A 26,929-nucleotide genomic window follows, 5' to 3' on the forward strand; every position below is an offset into this window, starting at 1 on the left:
ACAGTTTATTTATAAACATTTATAAATCGACAGTTTAAAAACATAGCAATATTAATCATCATCATTCTCATCTTATTCCAATCCAGATTTTAATTATAAAATCTACTCAAACCATAAGAAATAGGATTCACCCAATGACACATCTCCATTAACCGGGAAAACGGCGTATTCGAATACAATACGACTCTGCAGCGTCTGCCCAGCTTTACCCACATGATACCACGACTGGATCAGAGTCGAGATAACAGAACCGTTCGTTAGTCCCACTTACTACTAGCACCGCCCAGTGGGATATCCTTCGTCCTAGCAGTCGGGCACTTGCTCGGCCACAAGCAAGGCATAGTAGATCGCTGCTTTCACGAGTGCCACTGTTGTGAGATCATGTCAACTTGGCCTGCGGCCTCTTACACATGTCCACTCCTATATGCTCCTAGAGCCTCTAACAGTCGTTTATATAGTCGGACCACGTACTAGGTTAAGTCCGATTACTTGGTCTTGTGGATGGGCACAAACTATATCACTTTCCATGGCATAAGAGGGTTTATCCTTATATCCGAGGAAACAAATAAATTAACATAACATATGGATATAATAAACACAGTAGTAATACATGTTATAATATCCAGAACATCAACCTTCATCTGGAGTCACCTTCCATATCACTCAAGGCGAGTGATTTATATCAAAACAATATTTTATGTAGCCCGATAGCGTCATCATGTGACGACGGGCATAACAGATGTATGTGTATAGAAGTTTGCTGGTATTATTCACTATGGTATTAATCTGATGAGGTGTACAACCTATACTTAGGTTATCAGGGAACATGATATGGTAGTTTATGGTATTGGCAAAATAGTGAATTAAGTACAGGGCAATAACTAATATAACATGATTATTTGAAAGAATTAATACGCCAAAATAACTTTGCAAATAATTAATGCATAAAATAACTAAGTGATTCTCTACTTAGGTTCTCAAGATGATCAAAGGATGGTTTCGTGGCTTGCCTTGCAATATGTGGTTTTTTGGGAGCTTCAACGTAGTCATCTGGATCCACGTCAGCTCCTGCAATGGCTTGATAGGCTTTCTTCCATACGATCTAGTGCACGCACACAAGAACAAGCAATAAACAAAACCATAAAAATAAAAGCTATAAATAAATAAATAATGAAATAACAACAGCTAGAGCTAGAGAGAGAATAGCTGAATAGGTGATTAGAGAGATTTGGAAAGCTTTTAGATTGATCTAGGATTAAGATCAAGATTATCTATCTAGACGGTTATGATCTGGAAATAGAGTTGTGTATGATAGATATTGGAACTAAGAGAGACCGTAGGTCTATGATATTATTTTATGTGGCTTCTCATAATACGAGATTGATTTATGTACCACATAAATGAAGATTGAGTATAACTCAGAGAAAGGTTGATTAGAATAGAAAGGGAACACATATAGGTAACAACTAGTTGGAGGTTAGGGCTTGCTAAGCTATTGGATAGGAATAAGAGTTTAAACGAGGCTATGTGGTAGTGTGTCGAAAGAGAAACGATAAGTCTGGTGAGGTTATTTTGGGATAAACGATGCAAGCTTGGATTCATGAAAATGTCGATGGCTAGGTTAATGTATGAGCTGTGAGGTTATAGTCGTATGACAGATCAAAGCAGTGGTTCGAAAGAATATTGTGGCAAATTAAAGGATAGATGAATTTGAATAAGCAATAGTTGTTTCGAAGAATAAGATTAGAGCTGAAAGTCTCGGTAGTTATGGTTTAGGGCTTATAGTGCAAGACAATAACGGTGAAAACTAGAACTGAGAGGTGGGATGGTTGTGGCATGATCATGTATGGCCTTATAAGATGAGTGGGTGATTTCATGTGTTAAACATGAGCAGACTAGTGTTTAACCCAAAATATTATCATAGATATGGAAATTGATACAGATAAAGGAATATAAATGTGTTTATAGTCGGTGAATGGTTACAGATGATTAAATTGGAAACAAGATTAACTGTGTGTATTGCATACGCATTTAAAATTAAAATGCGTATTGAAAGAAAATAATTGGATCAGGTATGGTTGGCTCGAATCAAAAGAATGGTTAAACAATGTAGGTAGTCTACGGAGCTATTGAATTAAATCAATAGTTTGAATTATATGTGATTTGATGTATAAGAACAAAAGAATTTAAGAATCAAACGGTATCGGGTCAAAATGGATGATATGAACTCGACACTCTGAATGCGCATCGATATTTTGGGATGAGCTCTAGATCTGGGTAATATAATTTAGATAGATAAGGACAGTTAGCCAAAAGAGTTTCTCGGATTAAGGGTTAGACTGAAATTTGAATAGATTTAAAGTACTAAATGAATAGTAAACCCTATGATCAAAATTAGGGTTTTGATTTCGAAGTCTTGGATGGCGATGAAATCGACGCCATTGGATCCGGAATAATTCAAGAAGTTAATTTTTTTTAATATTTGGATGAATAATAACCCTAAATAGAATTTAGGGCTATGTCTTCAAAATTTTAGATGGCAAAAAAACTATCGCCGTTAAATTTGGAATGACTATGATTCGGACGACCCGATGGTTTCGGACTTTAAATCTGAACTTTAAAGTTCGAAGAATTATTTGGATAGGAGAGAATAATTTTGAATTTATTTTGAATAGAAAAAGAAATTAGGATGGACTTCAATTATTTTATTTTCTCCTTCTCCTCATATTATTATTTTTTTTCTTTTTTTCTTTCTTTTCTTTTCTTTTCTTTTCTTTTCTCTGTTTTTATTCTTCTCCTCCTCCTTTCTCTCTCTTCCTTCCTTCTTCCTTCGTTCTTTCTTTCTCGTTCTTCTTCCTTCGTTCTCCTGTGCAGGCGACAGAGGAGGGGCTGGTGGCTAGGAGGGCAGTGGGGAGGCCAAGGAGATGAGCGCTGGGGTCAGGGAGCCGAGGGGGTTCCATTCCCCTCGGTGGTGATGCCCAGGACGGCGCCGGGAGGGCCGGCGGCGGCGACCGATCCAGTCCGGCGGCGGCTGCCATGGAGGCGCCGGCTCCGGCGAGCTCCGGTGAGGGCTGCGGCCGGGGACACCCGTGGGTTCCGGCGGCGATTTGGCTCGGGAAAGTGAGGGAAAAGAGTAACACAAGCATGGCGAAGGTGATGGATACCTTGGTTTGGAAGAAGAGACAACGAGGTCGATGAATTTCCCAAGAACGGCGCCGGTGGCCGCACTGTGACCGACGGCGCGTCCTCGCGCCGGTGGTACTTGCTGGTTCAGGGAGAGGATGAGGGGATGCAAGACTTTGCTTTCTCTATGGTTGGCGGCTGGATAAGATGGACGGAGAGGAAGTAGAGGCGGCAGTGGTGAGAGGCGGTGGCGAGAAGATGATGATGAGCTCGGCTTGGAGTCGGTTCGAGATGGGGCTGCGTATCCGACAGCGACGCGTGGGCACTGGCGTGGCGAGCGGCACCGACGGCAGCACCTGCGTGGCGAGGTCGGCAAAATGGCGACGGCGTCGTCGCCCCCGGGAGGAAGTGAGAGAAACAGAGAGATGGCTGGGTGGATGGATAGATTTCATCTCAAATAAATTACACAATGTTTTAGAAACGTGGGAGGGATATAGATGGTGACCGGATTGACGGTTCGTATAATATTGATAGAGACTCTAAAATGTATGATGTCGGTATTTTAGTTTGATATGGGTTGAAATACTTGAGATATTTGGATAGAATAGGAATATACAAGATTTAAAGTTGGGCTATTTTGGCAGAGGGTGTACAGTTCGATATTTTGGTGGTGAGTAGAATGAGAGCAGTGATCAACTTCCTCTCTTGCGTGCGAGGCGGTGGCTGGGTGATACGGCGGCTGGCGCGCACGTGTGAGGACGACACATCAATGAGGACGTGGCTCCGAGCAGCCAGGTGGCTGGCCAAACGGTGGGTGCAACGTTGGCTACGTGCTCACGCGAGACAGCTGGCGAAATAGAGAAAAGAAAGAGATGGCAGATGGATGGCTGCTAGGATAGATGGTTCGGATGGATGGATAAACGAACCAAACAACGATTCGCGCGAGATCGATGGTAAATCAAAGTAAACGAATTTATGGGTATTTGATGTTAGAGATAGATTTGATATATTTGAGATATTCGGATAAAATATGAATATGAGAGATTTTGGTTTGGGCTATTTTGAGTAGATGTGTGTGGTTCAAAATTTTGGTGGCGACAATTGGATATTGAACGTTTGCGGAAAAATTTGGATTTGATGGTAGATGTTTGAGTAGACGGTGATGGCAAAAGGATAAAAGATAGAAGGAAAATAGATGCTCCAACTCAGCCAAACAATGAAGGAAACTTTAAAACATTTTCGTAAAAATTTTACCCTAAAATTTCTAGTATGTTACACTAGTGATTTTCTGAATTTCGACGCTCTGATCGACGGCACAAGAGTGGCGCAATCAAGTTAATCTTAGGAGCGGCAAAACCAGATTGGTGGCATAGAAGCGACGTAACTAGAGGTAATATCAGAAGCGGCTTAATCACAGGTAATCTTTTATTTCCGCTAAAAGATTTTTGGATTTTTTGGTTCTACCTACCATTCTTCAGGTCTATTTAAATCTGTTTCGATCCTACAAGTGGTATCAGAGCCTCGTTTGCATCTTTTTGGATTTTATTTGATCTTCGATTGCCATGGCCAATAGATTTTCAACTAAGCCACATGTTTTTGATGGTACTGATTTTTCCTATTGGTGTGATAAGATGCAATCTTATATTATGGCTGAGGATTATGATATTTGGTTAAAAGTTGTCACGCCCGGAGTTTTATCCCAAGCCTAAATCGTAAAAAGAAATCCGTAAATAACAATTGGTTTAATTAACTCAGGAAAAATCCCTCTAAAAGGAATTAAATCAATTAAATCGAGGCTCGCAAATCGACTAACAGGATTTGAATTTAAATTGCAGAAGTATAAAATTTGGCCAAACAAATTAATTTAAAACTCGGCAAAAGTGGGGTTTTCCTTTTTCCCTCCTTTTTCCTTTCTTTTTCCCTTCCTTCTCAAATTGGGCCGAAGTCCAATTTTCCTCCCTTCCTTTTCTTTTTCCTTTTTCTTTTTCCTCTCCTCCTTCCCGGGCCGGCCCAGCCGAGCCGGCCCACCTCTCCCCGCCCGGCCGGCCCAGCCGAGCCGGCCTTTCGCTCCGTCCCCGCGCGCGCGCGCTCCTCCCGCCTGGGCCGCCTCAGCCCAGCTCGCCCGCTCGTCCGCCCGCGCCGCGGCGAAGTCCGTCTCGCCTCCCTCCTCCCCTCGCGCCACTGACAGGTGGGGCCCACCTGTCAGCGACCAGGTTTCGCCAGCGCCCCCGCCTCCGCGTCGCGCCAGCCGAGTCCGCCGCCGCCCCAAGTCCTCCGCCGCGCCGCCGCTGCAACCACCGCCGCAACCGCCGCCGCCGAGTTCGCCGCGTCGTCGACTCGGTCTCCACCGGCCGCTCCGCCCTAGCCGGCGCCACCACCTATAAAATCCTCACGCCGCCGCCCCGCCGCCACTTTCCCCTCTCCGCCCGAAGCTCCCCTCCGTCGCCGTCAGCCGCCGATCTTCTTGTCGGCCGTCGGACGTCGCCGCCCACCCGCGTCACCACCGCCGCCTCGTCTTCGCTGATCTCCCGCCGGCCTCCGTCGCTGCCGGTGTGCACCCGAGCGTCGTCGCCGCCCCTTCGTCCCTCCCGCCGCCGTGCTCGTCGTCTCGACGCCGTCGGCCGATCTCGTCACCGCGCGTCGTCAGCCGCCGCGCGTCTGCGTCATCACCGCCGCCTCGCCCTCGCCGACGCGCCGCCTTCTTTGTCGCCGCCGGTGAGCGTTTCTCCTCTCCCTCTCCCGTTTCCCTCATCATCACCCCTGAGCTCACCCCCGCGCCGTCGTCGTTGGACTCCGCCGGTCGCCAGCGGCCCCTGCCAGACCGTCGCCCAGCTCCGCCGTCGTCACGCTGTCCTCGCGCCACCCACGCCTTCCCGCATGGCCGCTTCCCGCGCCCGCCCGCCGTCGCCGTGCCGCTCTGCCGTCGTCCCCGTGCGCCGCGCTCGGTCGCGCGCCACGCGCTGTCGTGGGACGCCGGTCGTCGTCGTCGCGCCGTCGTCGTCGTCGCGCCGTCGTCGCCGTCGCCGCCCGCTTGTCGCCGCCCGACGTCGTCGCCGACGCCGTCGTTGCTGCGCCGTCGCCGCCTCCCCGGCTGAACGCCGCATCTCATCCCCCTCTCCCTCGCGACGCCGTCGCTGAGCTCCCTCCTCCGCTCTGCTCCGCTGCCACCCGATCCCTCGCGCCGTCACTGGGTGTCGTGCGCTGCCGGCGCTCGTCGTCGCCCCTCCACCTGCCGTCTTCGTCCGCGCCGACTCGTCGTCGCCGTTCTCGTCACCACCTTCGCCTCCACCGACCACCAACCGCCGCTCTGCTGTCGAGCCGTCGCCGGCCGTCACTGTCCCCGCGCCGCCGTCGAGGCCGTCTCTCCTCTCCTCTCTCGCTGCCACTTGGCCGCTCCGCTCCGCCGCCGCTCAGCCACCCTCTCCCTCCGCTCTGCTCCGCCGCCGCTCCGAGCCGCGCCACCCCGCCGCGGTCTCTGCCTCCTCCTCGCCGACGCCGTCGTCGCCCTTCGGTCGCCGGTCGGTGTCGCCGACGTCGACGCCCTCGTGCCGCCGGTCATCGCCATCGCCACCTCCCCTTTCCTCCTCAGCCGTCGCCGTGCCGCCGTGCCGTCGTCGTCGTGCGCCGCGCTCGGGCGCCGCTGCTCGCGCCGCCGACGTCCTCGCTTCCCGGCCGCCGTCGCCAATCGCCGCCGTCCGCCGCATACCCGCCGGTCCGCGCCGCCGTCCGCCGGTCGTCGCCCGCCGCGCCGTCGCGCCGCGAGCCGCGAGCCGCGCGCTCTGCTCGCTCCTCTCTGTCCTCTCTCGCTGACGAGTGGGACCCACCCGTCAGTCGTTCCCCGCCAGCCCCTTCCTCTCTCTCCTCCCCGGGCCCTCGTGTCAGCCGCCCATTTCCCCTCTCTCCCACTGACAGGTGGTCCCCACCTGTCAGCCGTCAGTTCCTCTCTCCTCGCTGACGTCAGCAGCCCCATTAATTGCGCAATAATTGATTTAGGACTTTTCTGTTTAGCTAAAAAACCCAGAAAACTTCTAAAATTCATAAGTAATTCATCTAGTCTCCGTTTAGGTCCAGTCAAGTTTCATTAAATCCAGAAAAATGCCAAGAATCCATTAAAAATAGTTTCTTTCTCTGTTTCAGTAGTTTTTTAGCCTGTTTTGTTTGTTTTGCCTTGTTTGTCGTAGGTTTTGACCCCGTCGCAGCGCCGTTCGTTCCCGAAGTCGTCGCCGAAGTTCCTCGTGGGTCTAAGCAAGGCAAGTGGCACCCTTCTTTGATCATATTGAACCCATGATTATAAAATCCCCCACTTTTACATTCAAACATGCATTGTTTTATGCAAATCTATTTATTGTATTTATCTATTGGGCATTTACCTTTATATCCGTTGATTCCCATTTATTATTGTCATCCCAGGGTTAATTTGACTAGAATTAGGGTTAGTCAATGCTTAGCCACGCTTAGTTCAACTAGCTCACCAATTATTATTTAATTATTGTTGCACTTTGGTACACCTTCAATGGTTGTTATCATTATTCATTTCCCGATGTGGTTTAATACAACTAAAATATTGCTTATGGTTGGCTGTGGGTGCATGGTTTTGAGAGTCGTGCCCATGGCAATTAAGGACCGGTTCTCAGGAAACCCTGAAGGTCTTACACGTACTAACCACAAGCCAGAATGGGCAACGGTGAGACTCGTAATCTAGCTTGTCCCTATTCGACGTACCCAGGCAAGGGTAGGCGTGATGGAGTATGGACGGGCAATCGTGGTGTAACGAAAGCTTCTCCTGCTTCCGGATCTACCAAGGCACAAGAGGGGACTACCCGACTTGGTGTAAAGGAGGGGGTGAAACCTGAAGTGTGGTGCGATTGTCTAGGGAGGGCTGGGTGAAAGGTCTTATCATGGTTTCCGTACTGAGGTATCGTGGTGATACGTTGGGGCATGGTAACATGCTTGGGAGCCATGTCTTGTGGGTAAAGTTGTACACCTCTGCAGAGTAAAACTATTCGAATAGCCGTGCCCGCGGTTATTGGGCGAACCGACAGACTCACTGGGATTAGTTGAACCCCTTTAATAATTTTATTAATCTTGGAACTGGTTTGACCCTGCGCAATGTGGTGTAACGTTGGCAGTGGTTTGGGTCTGTCGCAACGTGGTTTAACGTTGGACAGAGGGTTGACCCTGTCGCTACGTGGTGTAACGTTCGACAGCGGTCTGGGCCTGTTGCAACGTGGTGTAACGTTGGACAGTGGATGATTATTTTAAATGTTTACTTCACTTTTATTTCAGTCTATTTTATTTACTGTTTTGCTAAATTACTGCAGCTTTTGTGCAATTTAACCTTAGCCTATCCTTGTTACCCTATTGCATTCATTATTCTCCCTCTCTTGGGTGTTACTTGTTGAGTACGGTGGTTTGTACTCAGCCTTGCTTACTTTTTCCCCCACCAGAGCAAGTGCCAGAGCCTGTGTCAGAAGAAGGTTGTTCCGAAGGTTGAGGTAAGGTTCAGTCCGCCGTCGAGAGTGCCTGTGGTGTGGAGCCGTCTTCGCCAGCTGAAGCTGAAGATTAGATGGTCTAGTTTTGTCTTCCTCTTTCCGCTGCATTTCGATAGATACTTGTTTTTATTTGTTTTTAAGACATGGAACCGTGTATTAATTTGTCATAGTGTGTACTCGGGCTGATGCCTGGACCGAGATTTAATACATGCTATTGTTCAGAAATTTGGTGTAAATTTCTGGGCGTGACAAGTTGGTATCAGAGCCAATCTTGACCGTAGGATGAGCCAAATGGAAACCCTAGGAGCCTTCTGTCATATGCATTAGGATTTGCAAAATTTGAGTCGTTTGCAAAAAAAAAAAAAAGAGTCGAGTCTTTTGGTTTTGAAAATTTAGCGAGCATTCTTGCTTCTCAAACCTTGATCTCTATAGATGTGTGTCATCCCACCGACGAGCCCGTGCCTTCGTCGCAGCAGTCATCAGCAACTTCAGCCGATCAAGTGTCAAGACCGAAGATTCAAGTTCTTCCCGAAGTGAAGAGTCAGGTCTGCGCTACTCCAAGCGTCGCTCTCAAGTTGAAGACAAGTCGTTCAAGAGTCAAGCTTTGCTTCTTCAGTCGTCGCAGCCGTTTCGAGCCGTAGACGTTACCCTAGCATCGTCTTTTAGTCGTTGCTTGGTAGTTTTTGTGTGTGTAGGTTTGTTTTGGGGTTAGCGGTTCACCATAGCAAGTAGTGGCGTTATGGTTGTACCACCAGGAGTTGAGTGCTCTTTTAAGTGTTTTAATCCAGATCAGAAAATTTCACTCGAGTAATTCAAGAAAAGCCCCTTTGATTTTCTCCTCTGCCTTTGTTCTCTCCTTCTGCTCTGAAGATGGTGAACACAAGGAACAGTAACCGCAACAACAATGGAGCAACTGGAAGTCAAGAAAACCATGAAGGTTCGCGCAATGGACCGCCACCGCCGCAACAAGAGGACCCGACGATTGCCCAAGTTCTAGCCAACCAGGCTCAGATGATGACCATGATGATGCAACAGATGCAACAACAACACCAACAGGTGATGCAGCTTTGGATGAATCAGCAGCAGAATCAACACCAAGGACCACCACCAGCACAGTCAAGGTTATCAGAGTTTCTTCGAGTTCGACCACCGACGTTTGCGAGCACAACCAACCCGATGGAAGCAAATGACTGGCTACATGCAATCGAAAAGAAGCTGAATCTTTTGGAGTGCAGTGATCAAGAGAAGGTCGCTTTCGCGACTCACCAACTGATGGGACCCGCCTCCGTTTGGTGGGATAACCTTCTGGCTACTCGGACTGCCACTACAGATATCACTTGGGACGGGTTCTGCAACAGTTTTCGGAAAGCTCATGTGCCGGATGGAATAGTGGCACAGAAGAAGCGAGAGTTTTGTGATCTACAACAAGGGGATATGACAGTTACAGAGTATCTCCATGAGTTCAACCGCCTAGCACGTTATGCCCCGGAAGATGTGCGCACCGATGCTGAAAGACAAGAGAAGTTTCTTGAAGGATTGAATGATGACCTGACCAAACAACTGATCTCAAAGGATTTTGCGGACTTTGAGAAGTTAGTGGACAAAGCAATCTGCCAGGAGGACCAGTGCAACCAGATGGATCGCAAGAGAAAAGCGGAACAAGTCAACACAGGAAAGAACCAGAAGCCACGTTTGCACTTTGGACAACAGCAGGGGTCTTCGACACCGATTGTTCGTCAACACCGACCTTTCAACCCAAGCAACTACAACCCCCATGACAACGACAGCAATGGAGGACCACTGCAGCCCTTATCAGCACTGCCACCGCCAAGCCAGGCAACACCAGCTCAGAAGCCAGGGGTTTGTTTCAACTGCAACAGACCGGGTCACTTCGCCAAGGAGTGTCCACAGCCAAGACGCAACAAACGAGGATTCGTGCAAGCCCAAGTCAATCAAGTCTCAGCCAAGGAAGCTCAAGCCGCACCCGAGTTTGTTCCAGGTAAGTTCTGCCAACTCTAGGCTGCTTGTCTGCACCTCTTTAACAGCTCCTCCGAATCTCGGGGACGAGATTCTGTTAAGGGGGGTGGATTTGTCACGCCCGGAGTTTTATCCCAAGCCCAAATCGTAAAAAGAAATCCGTAAATAACAATTGGTTTAATTAACTCAGGAAAAATCCCTCTAAAAGGAATTAAATCAATTAAATCGAGGCTCGCAAATCGACTAACAGGATTTGAATTTAAATTGCAGAAGTATAAAATTTGGCCAAACAAATTAATTTAAAACTCGGCAAAAGTGGGGTTTTCCTTTTTCCCTCCTTTTTCCTTTCTTTTTCCCTTCCTTCTCAAATTGGGCCGAAGTCCAATTTTCCTCCCTTCCTTTTCTTTTTCCTTTTTCTTTTTCCTCTCCTCCTTCCCGGGCCGGCCCAGCCGAGCCGGCCCACCTCTCCCCGCCCGGCCGGCCCAGCCGAGCCGGCCTTCCGCTCCGTCCCCGCGCGCGCGCGCTCCTCCCGCCTGGGCCGCCTCGGCCCAGCTCGCCCGCTCGTCCGCCCGCGCCGCGGCGAAGTCCGTCTCGCCTCCCTCCTCCCCACGCGCCACTGACAGGTGGGGCCCACCTGTCAGCGACCAGGTTTCGCCAGCGCCCCCGCCTCCGCGTCGCGCCAGCCGAGTCCGCCGCCGCCCCGAGTCCTCCGCCGCGCCGCCGCTGCAACCACCGCCGCAACCGCCGCCGCCGAGTTCGCCGCGTCGTCGACTCGGTCTCCACCGGCCGCTCCGCCCTAGCCGGCGCCACCACCTATAAAATCCTCACGCCGCCGCCCCGCCGCCACTTTCCCCTCTCCGCCCGAAGCTCCCCTCCGTCGCCGTCAGCCGCCGATCTTCTTGTCGGCCGTCGGACGTCGCCGCCCACCCGCGTCACCACCGCCGCCTCGTCTTCGCTGATCTCCCGCCGGCCTCCGTCGCTGCCGGTGTGCACCCGAGCGTCGTCGCCGCCCCTTCGTCCCTCCCGCCGCCGTGCTCGTCGTCTCGACGCCGTCGGCCGATCTCGTCACCGCGCGTCGTCAACCGCCGCGCGTCTGCGTCATCACCGCCGCCTCGCCCTCGCCGACGCGCCGCCTTCTTTGTCGCCGCCGGTGAGCGTTTCTCCTCTCCCTCTCCCGTTTCCCTCATCATCACCCCTGAGCTCACCCCCGCGCCGTCGTCGTTGGACTCCGCCGGTCGCCAGCGGCCCCTGCCAGACCGTCGCCCAGCTCCGCCGTCGTCACGCTGTCCTCGCGCCACCCACGCCTTCCCGCATGGCCGCTTCCCGCGCCCGCCCGCCGTCGCCGTGCCGCTCTGCCGTCGTCCCCGTGCGCCGCGCTCGGTCGCGCGCCACGCGCTGTCGTCGGACGCCGGTCGTCGTCGTCGCGCCGTCGTCGTCGTCGCGCCGTCGTCGCCGTCGCCGCCCGCTTGTCGCCGCCCGACGTCGTCGCCGACGCCGTCGTTGCTGCGCCGTCGCCGCCTCCCCGGCTGAACGCCGCATCTCATCCCCCTCTCCCTCGCGACGCCGTCGCTGAGCTCCCTCCTCCGCTCTGCTCCGCTGCCACCCGATCCCTCGCGCCGTCACTGGGTGTCGTGCGCTGCCGGCGCTCGTCGTCGCCCCTCCACCTGCCGTCTTCGTCCGCGCCGACTCGTCGTCGCCGTTCTCGTCACCACCTTCGCCTCCACCGACCACCAACCGCCGCTCTGCTGTCGAGCCGTCGCCGGCCGTCACTGTCCCCGCGCCGCCGTCGAGGCCGTCTCTCCTCTCCTCTCACGCTGCCACTTGGCCGCTCCGCTCCGCCGCCGCTCAGCCACCCTCTCCCTCCGCTCTGCTCCGCCGCCGCTCCGAGCCGCGCCACCCCGCCGCGGTCTCTGCCTCCTCCTCGCCGACGCCGTCGTCGCCCTTCGGTCGCCGGTCGGTGTCGCCGACGTCGACGCCCTCGTGCCGCCGGTCATCGCCATCGCCACCTCCCCTTTCCTCCTCAGCCGTCGCCGTGCCGCCGTGCCGTCGTCGTCGTGCGCCGCGCTCGGGCGCCGCTGCTCGCGCCGCCGACGTCCTCGCTTCCCGGCCGCCGTCGCCAATCGCCGCCGTCCGCCGCATACCCGCCGGTCCGCGCCGCCGTCCGCCGGTCGCCGCCCGCCGCGCCGTCGCGCCGCGAGCCGCGAGCCGCGCGCTCTGCTCGCTCCTCTCTGTCCTCTCTCGCTGACGAGTGGGACCCACCCGTCAGTCGTTCCCCGCCAGCCCCTTCCTCTCTCTCCTCCCCGGGCCCTCGTGTCAGCCGCCCATTTCCCCTCTCTCCCACTGACAGGTGGTCCCCACCTGTCAGCCGTCAGTTCCTCTCTCCTCGCTGACGTCAGCAGCCCCATTAATTGCGCAATAATTGATTTAGGACTTTTCTGTTTAGCTAAAAAACCCAGAAAACTTCTAAAATTCATAAGTAATTCATCTAGTCTCCGTTTAGGTCCAGTCAAGTTTCATTAAATCCAGAAAAATGCCAAGAATCCATTAAAAATAGTTTCTTTCTCTGTTTCAGTAGTTTTTTAGCCTGTTTTGTTTGTTTTGCCTTGTTTGTCGTAGGTTTTGACCCCGTCGCAGCGCCGTTCGTTCCCGAAGTCGTCGCCGAAGTTCCTCGTGGGTCTAAGCAAGGCAAGTGGCACCCTTCTTTGATCATATTGAACCCATGATTATAAAATCCCCCGCTTTTACATTCAAACATGCATTGTTTTATGCAAATCTATTTATTGTATTTATCTATTGGGCATTTACCTTTATATCCGTTGATTCCCATTTATTATTGTCATCCCAGGGTTAATTTGACTAGAATTAGGGTTAGTCAATGCTTAGCCACGCTTAGTTCAACTAGCTCACCAATTATTATTTAATTATTGTTGCACTTTGGTACACCTTCAATGGTTGTTATCATTATTCATTTCCCGATGTGGTTTAATACAACTAAAATATTGCTTATGGTTGGCTGTGGGTGCATGGTTTTGAGAGTCGTGCCCATGGCAATTAAGGACCGGTTCTCAGGAAACCCTGAAGGTCTTACACGTACTAACCACAAGCCAGAATGGGCAACGGTGAGACTCGTAATCTAGCTTGTCCCTATTCGACGTACCCAGGCAAGGGTAGGCGTGATGGAGTATGGACGGGCAATCGTGGTGTAACGAAAGCTTCTCCTGCTTCCGGATCTACCAAGGCACAAGAGGGGACTACCCGACTTGGTGTAAAGGAGGGGGTGAAACCTGAAGTGTGGTGCGATTGTCTAGGGAGGGCTGGGTGAAAGGTCTTATCATGGTTTCCGTACTGAGGTATCGTGGTGATACGTTGGGGCATGGTAACATGCTTGGGAGCCATGTCTTGTGGGTAAAGTTGTACACCTCTGCAGAGTAAAACTATTCGAATAGCCGTGCCCGCGGTTATTGGGCGAACCGACAGACTCACTGGGATTAGTTGAACCCCTTTAATAATTTTATTAATCTTGGAACTGGTTTGACCCTGCGCAATGTGGTGTAACGTTGGCAGTGGTTTGGGTCTGTCGCAACGTGGTTTAACGTTGGACAGAGGGTTGACCCTGTCGCTACGTGGTGTAACGTTCGACAGCGGTCTGGGCCTGTTGCAACGTGGTGTAACGTTGGACAGTGGATGATTATTTTAAATGTTTACTTCACTTTTATTTCAGTCTATTTTATTTACTGTTTTGCTAAATTACTGCAGCTTTTGTGCAATTTAACCTTAGCCTATCCTTGTTACCCTATTGCATTCATTATTCTCCCTCTCTTGGGTGTTACTTGTTGAGTACGGTGGTTTGTACTCAGCCTTGCTTACTTTTTCCCCCACCAGAGCAAGTGCCAGAGCCTGTGTCAGAAGAAGGTTGTTCCGAAGGTTGAGGTAAGGTTCAGTCCGCCGTCGAGAGTGCCTGTGGTGTGGAGCCGTCTTCGCCAGCTGAAGCTGAAGATTAGATGGTCTAGTTTTGTCTTCCTCTTTCCGCTGCATTTCGATAGATACTTGTTTTTATTTGTTTTTAAGACGTGGAACCGTGTATTAATTTGTCATAGTGTGTACTCGGGCTGATGCCTGGACCGAGATTTAATACATGCTATTGTTCAGAAATTTGGTGTAAATTTCTGGGCGTGACAAAAGTACAAAAATATCTATGAAATTCCTGGTCAGATTAATACCGGTGCTCAAAAAATTCAATTTGAAAACAATTGTAAAGCTCGTAATATTTTGTTGAATGGAATTTCTCGTTCGGATTTTGATCGAGTCTCGCATCTTAAAACTGCCCATGAGATTTGGAATGCTTTGAAAAATTTTCAACAAGGAACTACAAACATAAAAGAACTTCATCGAGATCTTTTCAAAAAGTATTATATCAAATTTGAAATGAAACCTGAAGAAGCTTTGGTTGATTATCTTGCTAGGTTTAACAAAATTTTGAGTAATCTTAGATGTGTCGATTCTGCTTATGATGTTAATTACTCACAATCTGAGATTTCTCGCCACTTTTTGAATGGTCTTGACATGTCTATTTGGGAGATGAAAGTTACAGCTATTCAAGAATTCGCTGATATCTCCTCTTTAACTTTAGATTAACTTTATACAAAACTCAAAACACATGAGATGAATATTCTTTCTCGTAAAGTTGATTCTAAATCTAGTGCTTTCGTTTCTCCCTCAACTTCATTGCAAGTTGGTGCTTCTTCGTCGAATCCTACCGTTCTTGATTTGATTAATGGCATGTCCGATGAGCAACTCGAACAATTCGAAGAGGAGGATTTGTCTTTGGCTGCTAACAAAATTTCTCGAGCTATGAATAATGTTAGATATAGGAAAAGAGGAGGTCCAACTCGTTGCTCCAAGTGTGGAGCACTTGATCACATTCATTGCGTTGTCCTAAGCTTGGGAGAGACAAGAAGGAAAACAATGGTGAAGACAAGACCAAGGACGACAAGCCTAAGTTCAAGAGCACGTTCAAGGGAAGTAAAAATAAGGAGGACCTCAAGAAGATGTTGGATCAAGTATGTGCTGCCTTTGAACCACTAAGCGATGTAGATGGAGAGAGTGAAGAAGATGAAAATAAAGGAAGGCACATCTCCGGTGTTTGTCTCATGTCGCGTGATGAATCAGATTTAGAGAGGACAATGAGGTAAGTTCTCTTGAACAAGCTATTCTCATTTTAAGTGTAAAAAATAAAAAATGTGAGAAAATGTATAAGAAACAAGAGTTTGTAATTGAATCCCTTAATGCTGAAATTGCTAGGTTAAAATCTCTTATTTCTAATGATGATGATTGTAAAAATTGTGAGGTTTTGATGCATGAAATTTCAAAAATTAGAGATGTCAATGTTTCACATGATTTGAAAACTAGATCTTCTCTTGCTCTTGGTTTTTCATTGCTTACACACACTTGTGATGAGTTGTTTTTAACTAGAAAGATGTTGAAAATATATCAAATTGCTTTTTATGCTAGTTCAATGTTTAACGTGTTTTGTGCTAAAAAAATTAAAATAACACCATGATGTTTTGGATTGCTCGACATGCACATCAAACAAGATGAAGCTAAAATATGCTTTAGCTCGTGTTGAGTACATGGAAGAAATTGTGAAAACTAATGAAGTGTTTTCTTGCCCCAAATCTCGTAATAGCAAAAGTATCAAGGTTGATTGCAAAAATTATGCTAATCTTGAAAAAGAGGTTTCTTATTTGAAAAATTCTTTGAAAAGATTTTTACTTAACATGATTTTGGATCAATCTAAAGTGACTAGTTGCAATAGGGACGTTGGTTTCAAAACTTTGACAAAACCAAGTAATGAAAAAACAGTTTTTAAGTATGCTGGATTTATGCACTCTCCTACTACAACACTAAAAGAAACAAAAACAAATATTTCAAAATCATCTATTTCTAAAGAAAAGTATAATTGCTCCTTTTGTGATAAAGATGGACCTGGTTGGTTTTTGTGTTAGACTTGCTTGAAAACAGAAAAAAGAAAGAGAAATTGCTTTTGCAAAATCAAAGTGGCAAAAATCGAATTTTCTTCTCGAAGGACGTCAGACCGACGTTGTACCAACGATCAGACCGACTACCGGTTAGACCGAATGTACACCCACAGTTAGACTGACTTCAGGCAGTTTCTTCCAACCAAAAACATGTTGAATTTTCTACTGGTTTTGCTTCTGATGATTCTTGTCGTGTGTCACAGTACTGGGTTTCTAAGTTTTTATTGTCTAACCCAAATACTTAGGCTTTGACCTCTGCTTTTGTTGTAGGTTTTTCAATTGCCTATTTTCATGGAGAATTTAGAGTTATTTGTTCTTTTGGCATCAATTGAGGGGGGTTTTTTTTTGGTTTTTGTAGTGTTTATTTCTATTTTCTCTTTTTGTTTTCATATATGGTGAAATTCTTGCATTGTGTGATATACAAAACAAAAAAAATTAAAAAATTAAAAAGAGAGCTTTGTTCTATGCTTTAAGTATATTCTTGTGCATGCTAGCAATATTTGTTAGGTTTTGTGGCTACTAGTTTCGCTTGTATGTATTTTAGTTTTGATATGAGTTATTGCTTTTACATTTAAGTGATATGATACATAACATATAATTCTTTTACTTGAATTAAATAAATATGCAATGTTGCTACTAGCACTAATTTGGATGATTGACGTTCATATATATGCTTGAGGATTTTTGCATTCATCATATGCTCTTTTAAAGTCTCAAGTGGTGAAAAAAAGAAAAAAAGAAAAAGAAAAAATGGATACCGAATCCTTAAACAGTCTTGACGACAAGGACGTATTCAATGTGAGAAAAATAATGGGTGTCGTGTAACATACCAAAGCCCGTAAACCCGAGAACTAAATTTAACTTAAATGCATCATGTGGTTAGGAGTGATTTTAATTGTTTTTGGATTTTAATCATCTCATCATCACATGCAATAATAGGCCTAGTCACAAAAAAAATTAATTTGGTATTTATATGCATCCAAAAATTCTACAAAAATTCTGAAAAATACCATGATATGTCATAAATCAACCCCCAAAGTTTCAAAATTATTTATTAAGGTTTGCTATCTCTTTGATCTATTTTAATCTCTCCAAAATCCTGAAAAACTGCTTAGTAGATTCAAACTTGCTCTCTCGGTAAAATTTATTTCAAAACCTCTTTTTGAAGTTTGGCTTCATCCAAAGTATTCTACTAACTTTCCTCTAACACCACGAGGAGTGGCACACCGTAGATCACTCTTTAACCCTTTCTTCTCTCCCTCCAAAAATCCTTTGCAGCCAACTCTACTTGACTTGGCCTCCAAGCCAGATTTCAAATTTCTTTCAATGACAAGTGGGATCCACACCCCCTAAGACCTAGATGGCAGCCTCTCAATCTCTCCTCACAGCCTCCACGCCCCCCATGGCCAATGAAAGTCCAGGAAAAACCATGATTGCACCGGCCACCTTCTCTCCCTCTCTCAGTCCTTGTAAGCATTTCGTCAAACACCTGGTGGACGTCTTCCTTGGAGTGGAGAACTGCAGCCCCTAGCTTCCCACCATGCCAAGCCGAGCCTTGTCCGCGAAGCAATGTCGTTTGTAGTCGCTGCAGGAGGATCTAGGCACCGTGTCTCCGTACCCATCGCCCACCTCGTGCCATTCTCCCCAATCACCACCCGTGTACCCCTCCATTGAAGGTAGATGAAGCCATTCCAACCAAATCTCTGCACCTAGACCAAATCTCCTCCTCCATTACTCTTCCACGGCACGCTGCACAGGTCCTGATGTCACGCCCAGAAATTTACACCAAATTTCTGAACAATAGCATGTATTAAATCTCGGTCCAGGCATCAGCCCAAGTACACACTATGACAATTAATACACAGTTCCACGTCTTAAGAACCAATAAAAACAATTATCTATCAAAATGCAGCGGAAAAAGAAAACAAACTAAACCATCTAATCTTCAGCTTCAGCTGGCGATGACGGCTCCACACCACAGGCATTCTCGACGGCGGACTGAACCTCACTTCAACCTTCGGAACAACCTTCTTCTGACACAGGCTCTGGCACTTGCTCTGGTGGGGGAAAATTAAGCAAGGCTGAGTACAAACCACCGTACTCAACAAGTAACACCCAAGAGAGGGAGAATAATGAATGCAATAGGGTAACAAGGATAGGCTAAGGTTAAATTGCACAAAGCTGTAGTAATTTAGCAAAACAGTAGATAAAATAGACTGAAATAAAAGTAAAGTAAACATTTAAAATAAACATCCACTGTCCAACGTTACACCACGTTGCAACAGGCCCAAACCACTGTCGAATGTTACACCACGTAGCGACAGGGTCAACCCTCTGTCCAACGTTAAACCATGTTGCGACAGACCCAAACCACTGCCAACGTTACACCACATTGCGCAGGGTCAAACCAGTTCCAAGATTAATAAAATTATTAAAGGGCGTTCAACTAATCTCAGTGAGTCTGTCAGTTCGCCCAATAACCGCGGGCACGGCTATTCGAATAGTTTTACTCTGCAGAGGTGTACAACTTTACCCACAAGACATGGCTCCCAAGCATGTTACCATGCCCCAACGTATCACCACGATACCTAAGTACGGAAACCATGATAAGACCTTTCACCTAACCCTCCCTAGACAATCGCACCACACTTCAGGTTTCACACCCTCCTTTACACCAAGTCGGGCAGTGACCTCTTGTGCCTTGGTAGATCCGGAAGCAGCAGAGGCTTTCGTTACACCACGATTGCCCGTCCATACTCCATCACGCCTACCCTTGCCTCGGTACGTCGAATAGGGACAAGCTAGATTACGAGTCTCACCGTTGCCCATTCTGGCTTGTGGTTAGTACGTGTAAGACCTTCAGGGTTTCCTGAGAACCGGTCCTTAATTGCCATGGGTGCGACTCTCAAAACCATGCACCCACAGCCCACCATAAGCAATATTTTAGTTGCATTTAATCCACAACGGGAGATTAACCATGATCAAAACCATTAAAGGTCTATCAAAGTCCAAGAAATAATTAAACAATATTTGGTGAGCTAGTTGAACTAAGCATGGCAAAGCTTTGCCTAAGCCTATTTCTAGTCAAATTAACCCTGGGATGACAATAATAAATGAGAATCAATGGATATATTGGTAAATGCCCAATAGATAAATAAAGTAAATACATTTGAATACAATGCATGTTTGAATGTAAAGCGAGGAATTTTATAAACATAGGTTCAATATGATCAAAGAAGGGTGCCACTTGCCTTGCTTAGACCCACGAGGAACTTCGGCGACGACTTCGAGAACAAACGGCGCTGCGACGTGGTCAAAACCTACGACAAACAAGGCAAAACAAGCAAAACAGGCTATAAAACTACTGAAACAGAGAAAAACTATTTTTAATGGATTCTTGGCATTTTTCTGGATTTAATGAAACTTGAATGGACCTAAACGGAGACTAGATGAATTACTTATGAATTTTAGAAGTTTTCTGGGTTTTTTAACTAAACAGAAAAGTCCTAAATCAATTATTGCGCAATTAATGGGGCTGCTGACGTCAGCGAGGAGAGAGGAGGCTGACGGCTGACAGGTGGGGACCACCTGTCAGTGGGAGAGAGGGGAAGTGGGCGGCTGACACGCGGGCCCGACCGAGAGGGAGGGGCTGGCGGGTGGGACCAGCTGGCCAGTCAGAGGGAAACAGAGAGGGGAGGAGAGCGCGGCCGGCTGGCGGCGAGCGGCGCGACGGCGCGGCGGAGACGGCGAGGGCCGAGGAGAAGGGGGAGGTGGCGATGGCGATGACCAGCGGCGCGAGGGCGTCGACGTCGGCGACATCGACCGGCGACTGGAGGGCGACGACGGCGTCGGCGAGCACTGGCGCGAGGCGACGGGCGGTGGCGCACGGCGAGGCAGGGGTCACGGTGAGCGGAGGGGTGGCGGCGACTGAGAAGGTGGCGATGGCGAAGGTGGTGACGAGAACGGCGACGACGAGTCGGCGCGGAGGAGGTGGAGACTGCGACGGGGTGGCGCGGCTCGGAGCGGCGATGAGTGGCGGGAGGGAAAGACGGTGACGGACGCCGGCAACGGGGCTTGGCGACCGTGCGACGATGGTGACGAAGGGCGGAGATGCGACGACGAGCGCCGACAGCGCACAACACCCAGCAACGGCGAGCGGGATCAGGTGGCGGCGGAGCGGAGCGGAGGAGGGAGAGGGCGGCTGAGCGGCGGCGGAGTCGAGCGGAGCGGCCAAGTGGCAGCGACAGAGGAGAGGAGAGGCGGCCTCGACGGCGGCGCGGGGGCAGCGACGGCCGGCGACGGCTAGGCAACAGGGCGGTGGCAGCTCGGGGAGAGCGACGGCAGTGACGCGACGAGCGCGGCGGTGCTTTGACGGTGGCGGGCGCGGGAAGCGGCCAAGCGGGAAGGCGCGGGTGGCGCGAGGGTAGCGTGACGACGGCGGAGCGGGGCAACGGTCTGGCAGGGGCTGCCGGCGACCGGCGGAGTCCGACGACGACGGCGCGGGAGAGAGCTCAGCGGCGATGATGGAGGGAACGGGAGAGGGAGAGGGGAAACGCTCACCGACGGCGACAGAGAAGGCGGCGTGTCGGCGAGGGCGGGGCGGAGGTGATGACGCAGACGCGCGGCGGCTGGCGACGCGCGGTGACGAGATCGGCCGACGGCGACAAGACGATGGGCACAGCGGCGGGAAGGACGAAGGGCGGCGACGACGCTCGGGTGCACACCGGCCGCGACGGAGGCCGGCGGGAGGTCAGCGAGGTAGCAGCGGCGGTGGTGACGCGGGCGGGCGGCGACGTCCGACAGCCGACGAGGAGATCGGCGGCTGACGGCGACGGAGGGGAGCTTCGGGCGGAGAGGGGGAAAGTGGCGGCGGGGTGGAGGCACGCGGATTTTATAGCGGGTGGCGCCGGCTAGGACGGAGCGGCCGGTGGAGACCGAGTCGACGACGCGGCGAACTCGGCGGCGGCGGTTGCGGAGCGGCGCGGCGTCCGGAGGTGTCGGGGCGGAGGCGGACTCGGTCGGCGCGGCGCTGCGCGGGCGGGGCGCGGGCGCTGGCGAAGCCTGGTCGCTGACAGGTGGGCCCCACCTGTCAGTGGCGCAAGGAAGGAGGGAGGCGAGGCGGACTTCGCGGCGGCGCGGGCGCGAGAGCGGCGAGCTGTGCCGGGGCAGCGGCCCAGGCGGAGCGCGCGCGCGGGAGGAGCGGGAGGCCGGCGGGGGGTTGGGCCGGCTCGGCTGGGCCGGCCGAACGGGGAAAGTGGTGGTGGGCCGGCTCGGCTGGGCCGGCCCGGGAAGGAGGAGAGGAAAAACAAAAAAGAAAAAAAGAAGAGGGAGGAAAATTGGACTTCGGCCCAATTTGAGAAGGAAGGGAAAAAGAAAGGAAAAAGGAGGAAAAAAAGGAAAACCTCATTTTTGCCGAGTTTTAAATTAATTTGTTTAGCTAAATTTTATTCTTCTGCAATTTGAATTTAAATCCAGTTAGTTGATTTGGAACCCGGATTTAGTTAAATTAATTCCTTTTAGAAGGATTCTTCCTGAGTTAATTAAGCCAATTGTTATTTACGGTTTTCTTTTACGATTTTAGGCCGAAACGCAAGCGCCCATGTCGGTGCCAGCGAGCCCACGTCGCCATTAATCTCTCTCTGGTGAGTCTCGCAAGAAACCGTCCGCGTCATCCTTCTTAGCATCCCTCACTGAACCCATTTTACACTTGTGCTCAGACGAAACACCACCGAGCAACGCCGCTTCTCCAACGTCCTTCACGTCAAGCACAACACCGTCGCCGCTGCCCTCACCATCATCGACGCTTTTCCTCATCGGTCGGCCGTGTTGTAAGCTCCCTGGAACCTCTAGGTACTCATTTCATGCCTCATTCTAGTCGAATCAATCAAGAATAGCAACATGCACCGTCGCCCAATCGAAGGCCGCCGCTCGCCGTCGTCGTCGGTGCTGCACATGCCATCGTCGCCGTCGCCACGACCACCATTAGATTCGCCTTGACCTCCTCTACATTTTCTCTGTTGATCACGACCCCATCCGAGCTTCGGTTCGCCAGCGGCGACCCATAGATCGAGCCAGGCATGGCTACCCCTCCTGTGAGCCCGACCAGGAACATCTTTCGGAGAATTCGACTAAAGGTAGGGGCCTATCCGAAAACTGCATAGACACATATTACTGTTGGAAGGGTGTGCGGGATGATTTCCCTATCTTCCGAGGGCCTTTTTGCAAAACGCCCCTTACTTCAGAAAACGCCATTCACTGACATGTGGGCCCGGCTGGAATTAAATTTTGAAAATTGATTTCTATTTTTTTAGCTGAGAATGAGCCGAAATTCAAAAATTTGTAGAAAATTCATTTTAACTCGGAAAATTGTGAAACCAGTTTTGTTAGATCCGTGAAACCGTGAACTATTTTAGAAAAATAGAAAACTTGGTTTTTTGTACAAACTTTTCCTTTATTTTTGTTTTGCCCTAAATGTCTCCTAGAGCTTGTTAAATCCATAACAAATTGAAAATAGCTCTAAAAATTGTGAAACCCCTTCTTTTAGTTTTCTAAAATCATGCTCTGTAACTTTGTAAAAGTAATTTTCTTCACTTATGTACAAAAATGTTGCTTAATAAAATTTAGCCCTTTTTAAACCTTTTTCATTATTAAATGCATATCTCTGTAAAACAAAGTGATAAAATAAAAATTCCTTCACTAGAGACCACCTGAGACCAGCACACACTCATTGCATAAGTCTCATGCATTTTCATGCATTTTTGTATTTATCGTATACGTGTACTTTGACTAGAGAAAAAATACGTCGAAGAAGAAGAGGGTGAGTTTGTTGAAGACCACTTTGATCCTATGTTTTATTGGGCTAAATGATTCTATTACAAACATACATACGTTAGCTAGTATTAATTTTGGTAAAAGAAATTATATAAATGTAGGAATGGTTGATATGACCTAATTGCTGCATAATCCACCTTGAAATATTGAATCCTTGTTGGTTGTAACCAAAGGGTGCTCTTGGATACAATTATTGTGTTATTTGGGATTATGCTATGCTTATATTGCCGCTATATGCTTATATTCGGTTACTGCCTTACAAATTACTCATTTTGATAAAAGTTATATGTGAAAAATGTTATTTTGATGCTGCTGGACAGAATTTTAAATGTGTGAGTATTGTAAACTGAAAATGGAGATAACTTGTTTTTAGACTTGGGCGGCGAGTGGTGTACATATGGTGGTAGTTGTGCACCGATAGGGGGAGCGTTCGCCCAGGTCAATTAAGGACCTCACTCTGTGTCACCAACTAATGAAAACAATACAAACCACATGTGTTATGTATGGACAGGCCTTAACCTATTAAGTTGTTTAGAGTTTAACCTTGCATTTTGGTAGGCTGAAGAGTATGGGCTAACGTGTTTTGGTAACTTATCGGAACTTTCTATGGTTTGTGATTTGTTGAAATTGATTAATGACATGTGGTATGTGATGATTTGAGCGGGCAGTCTGTCCAATACAACGTGCCGTGCCTCGTGAGGGATTCCGGGTAGGGTTTCTTACGGCGCTAGGTCAAAGCGTGGGCCCGCTACCTAGTGGCGCTACTTTGCTAGTAGCGTGGGTAAAACACACATCGTGCTGGTGCAAGGCTAGACAATAAACAATGTAACGGTTTCGTTATGACCTCTAGATCACACTCAGTGTGTAGAGTGTGGTGATACCGATGGGTATCGGATAAACTAGAGCAATCCATATCATGTGAGCTTAAAAGTTGTACAAACTCTACAGCGTCTAAAACTAATCGATTAGTCGTGCCCATGGTCATGAGCGGCATGGTGAAGTGTCATGAGTATAGTTTGTGATTTTGATAAACTCTTGTGAACTTAAAAAATGATTGCAATGTTTTGTTGGTGAACTTGGGTAAAGTTCGGTGAATGGTGATGATATGATGGTAAGTGGTGATGATCTCCCTTGAGGGGTAGATGTGTGTTATTTATTCATTTACATTACAAGCTTTACTTACTCTATACTATTGTTATAAAATTTTCATTGCGAAACATGTTGTGAACTAAAATTGGCATTTATGCAAAAATTTACCTATACACAGCTTATCCTTGAATATGGCCAACATGTAACATGCTAGGGTTGTCACCGACTTACCAGTACATTAATTTGATTAATGTACTGATTTCTTGCTTTCTTTTACTTGTTTTTGGCTTAGACCCTGCTGCAGGTAATGACTGTTTGCGTGAGGAGTTTGATGCAGCTTATGATTTCCAGGATGGTTCTAACTAGGGATTTACCCTAGCCGGTTTGTCTATGGACTTTTGGGTAGCACGCTTACCGCATGAACCAATATGTATGGGTAGTCGCCAAGTACTACTTAGAACTTATTAAGACTATTTATGCTTTATGCTTAGAACCACTTATGATTCGGATATCATGCTTGAGATGATTTATGTGAGACTATGTTATATTCCTGCGCGACTAGTCCCACATGAGGATGGGTTTGAAATGGTTGAGATAACCGGGGAATATGTCTTTGTTGAGATCGAATCTCTGGGGTACGCTTTTGGTTGCCACCATCGAGTGGTTGACAGGCGTATGACGTAGATCACTGGCGTAACTATTCCAATGGTTATGTCTTCTATTTCATATCCGATGGCTTAGAGCCTTTGTAGTGCCCTCTTCAAGACATGTCGGGGTCTGCGATGAGGTTGGATGGTTACCATAATTATTTGGGTTTAATTTGAGACCCTATCCATCCAGATATTTCGCGCTGGCATGTCTCGGAGCGTTGCACCACCAAAGCTTTGGGACGTCCTCACATGACGAATCCTTGGAAACAGTTTTTACGACAAGGACGTACCCGAAATATGTTTATCTTGAGAATAAGCACGTTATTTTGAGAAAGAATGTTTTAATCTTCTTGTCTATATGTGATTGTCATTCTTCTTTATTAGTCTAGGAGACATGTTGTATTATAAATCATTGAAATCATGAAACTTTAGTGTTGGTTTGATCATAATTATAATAGATATGGTTCATGTTTAAACTTGAATGCATGTTTGTTAGCTAGCTAGTCATTTTATGTACCTTGTTATTGCAACGCATGCTCTTGAATTACTTTTGGTATATTGTGCTCTCAGAAAAAAATCAAGTTAATTTTTAACAAGTTTTTTTTAATGTTGCATGGCATATACACTATCATGTTTAATATTTTTCCTTTTAAAATTCTTGATGAATCATTGTCAAAGGGGAGAAATATACAAAATGCATATTGAAAAGGGAGAAACAAACATTTTCTTCGATTTTTAAAATAGTCGATTTTGTGTTTTTGACATATTTATTTGTTTTTATTTTTCAAAAACAAATTTGCACATTGGAGTTGCATTTTGGAGTTGTTGCCAATGTGTTCATCAAGGGGAAGATCGTAAGATCCTAGTCCTTATCAATATTTTGTGATGAACAATTGGCTTGTAAATTGATATAATTTGGTTTGGAAATGATTATGGTGTTGGTGTGAGCGTGTGTGACTAATGTAGGTCAGGTTGCAATATCTGTGCCCGAAAGCGCTTGGTTTGTCTCTATGTGTGCAAGTGACTTGAGGTCAGCTGTGGTCAATGGCGAGAACCATGATTAGGTTCAGAGAGAAACTGAGGTCTAGATGGTCGGTATGTGGACCATGACTAAGTTCAGAGAGGAACCGAGGTCTGAATGGTCGGAATGTCATCTGTCATGGTTAGACTAGAGTTGTGATTCTCGAAGGTCCATATCGGTCAACGACGGTGGAATCATGACTAGGCTCAGGGAGGAGCTGAGGTCCGTACGATCAAGGGTGGCACATGGTGGAGAAACACTTTGTGGGATAGAATTATAACGGGCTTCACATGTTGTATGCGTGAGCGTCAGGAAAATCGTGGAGTAAATCCGATAAAAATCGGATAAGAAAAGAAAAGATATTTGTGATGCTACGGTGGCACGTACTGTAGACGTAGTTGGTGCTACAGTGTCGTTGGTTACTGTAGCAAGAAGAGACATATGTATGGCTGGCCGATGGCTGTAAGTATGGACTTTGCATGCGTATGTGTGTCACGCATGTGCGTGGTTGGCACGCCGGTTGAGCCCAACTCCGACACGTCTGGACGTCGTCGCGTGGATGCTTCGAATACGTGGATTTCGAGTCCGTACTGCGGCTGCGTGGGTCCCTGATGGAGTTGAATTAGGAGTAAATTTTTTAATATAAATAGGTACCGATAAGTATGTTGGGTGTGTTTTTATGAGATTTAGTTGTTCATTCTACATCGA

General features: G+C 48.2%; 1 pseudogene; it reads right to left on the minus strand.

Moving 5' to 3' along the window:
- The window catches only part of LOC121055545, a 32,600-nt pseudogene that overhangs the window by 4,598 nt on the left and 1,073 nt on the right, over positions 1-26,929 (minus strand).

The sequence above is a fragment of the Oryza brachyantha genome, chromosome 10 (genome assembly GCF_000231095.2).
Source record: "Oryza brachyantha chromosome 10, ObraRS2, whole genome shotgun sequence".
NCBI classification, from domain to species: domain Eukaryota; kingdom Viridiplantae; phylum Streptophyta; class Magnoliopsida; order Poales; family Poaceae; genus Oryza; species Oryza brachyantha.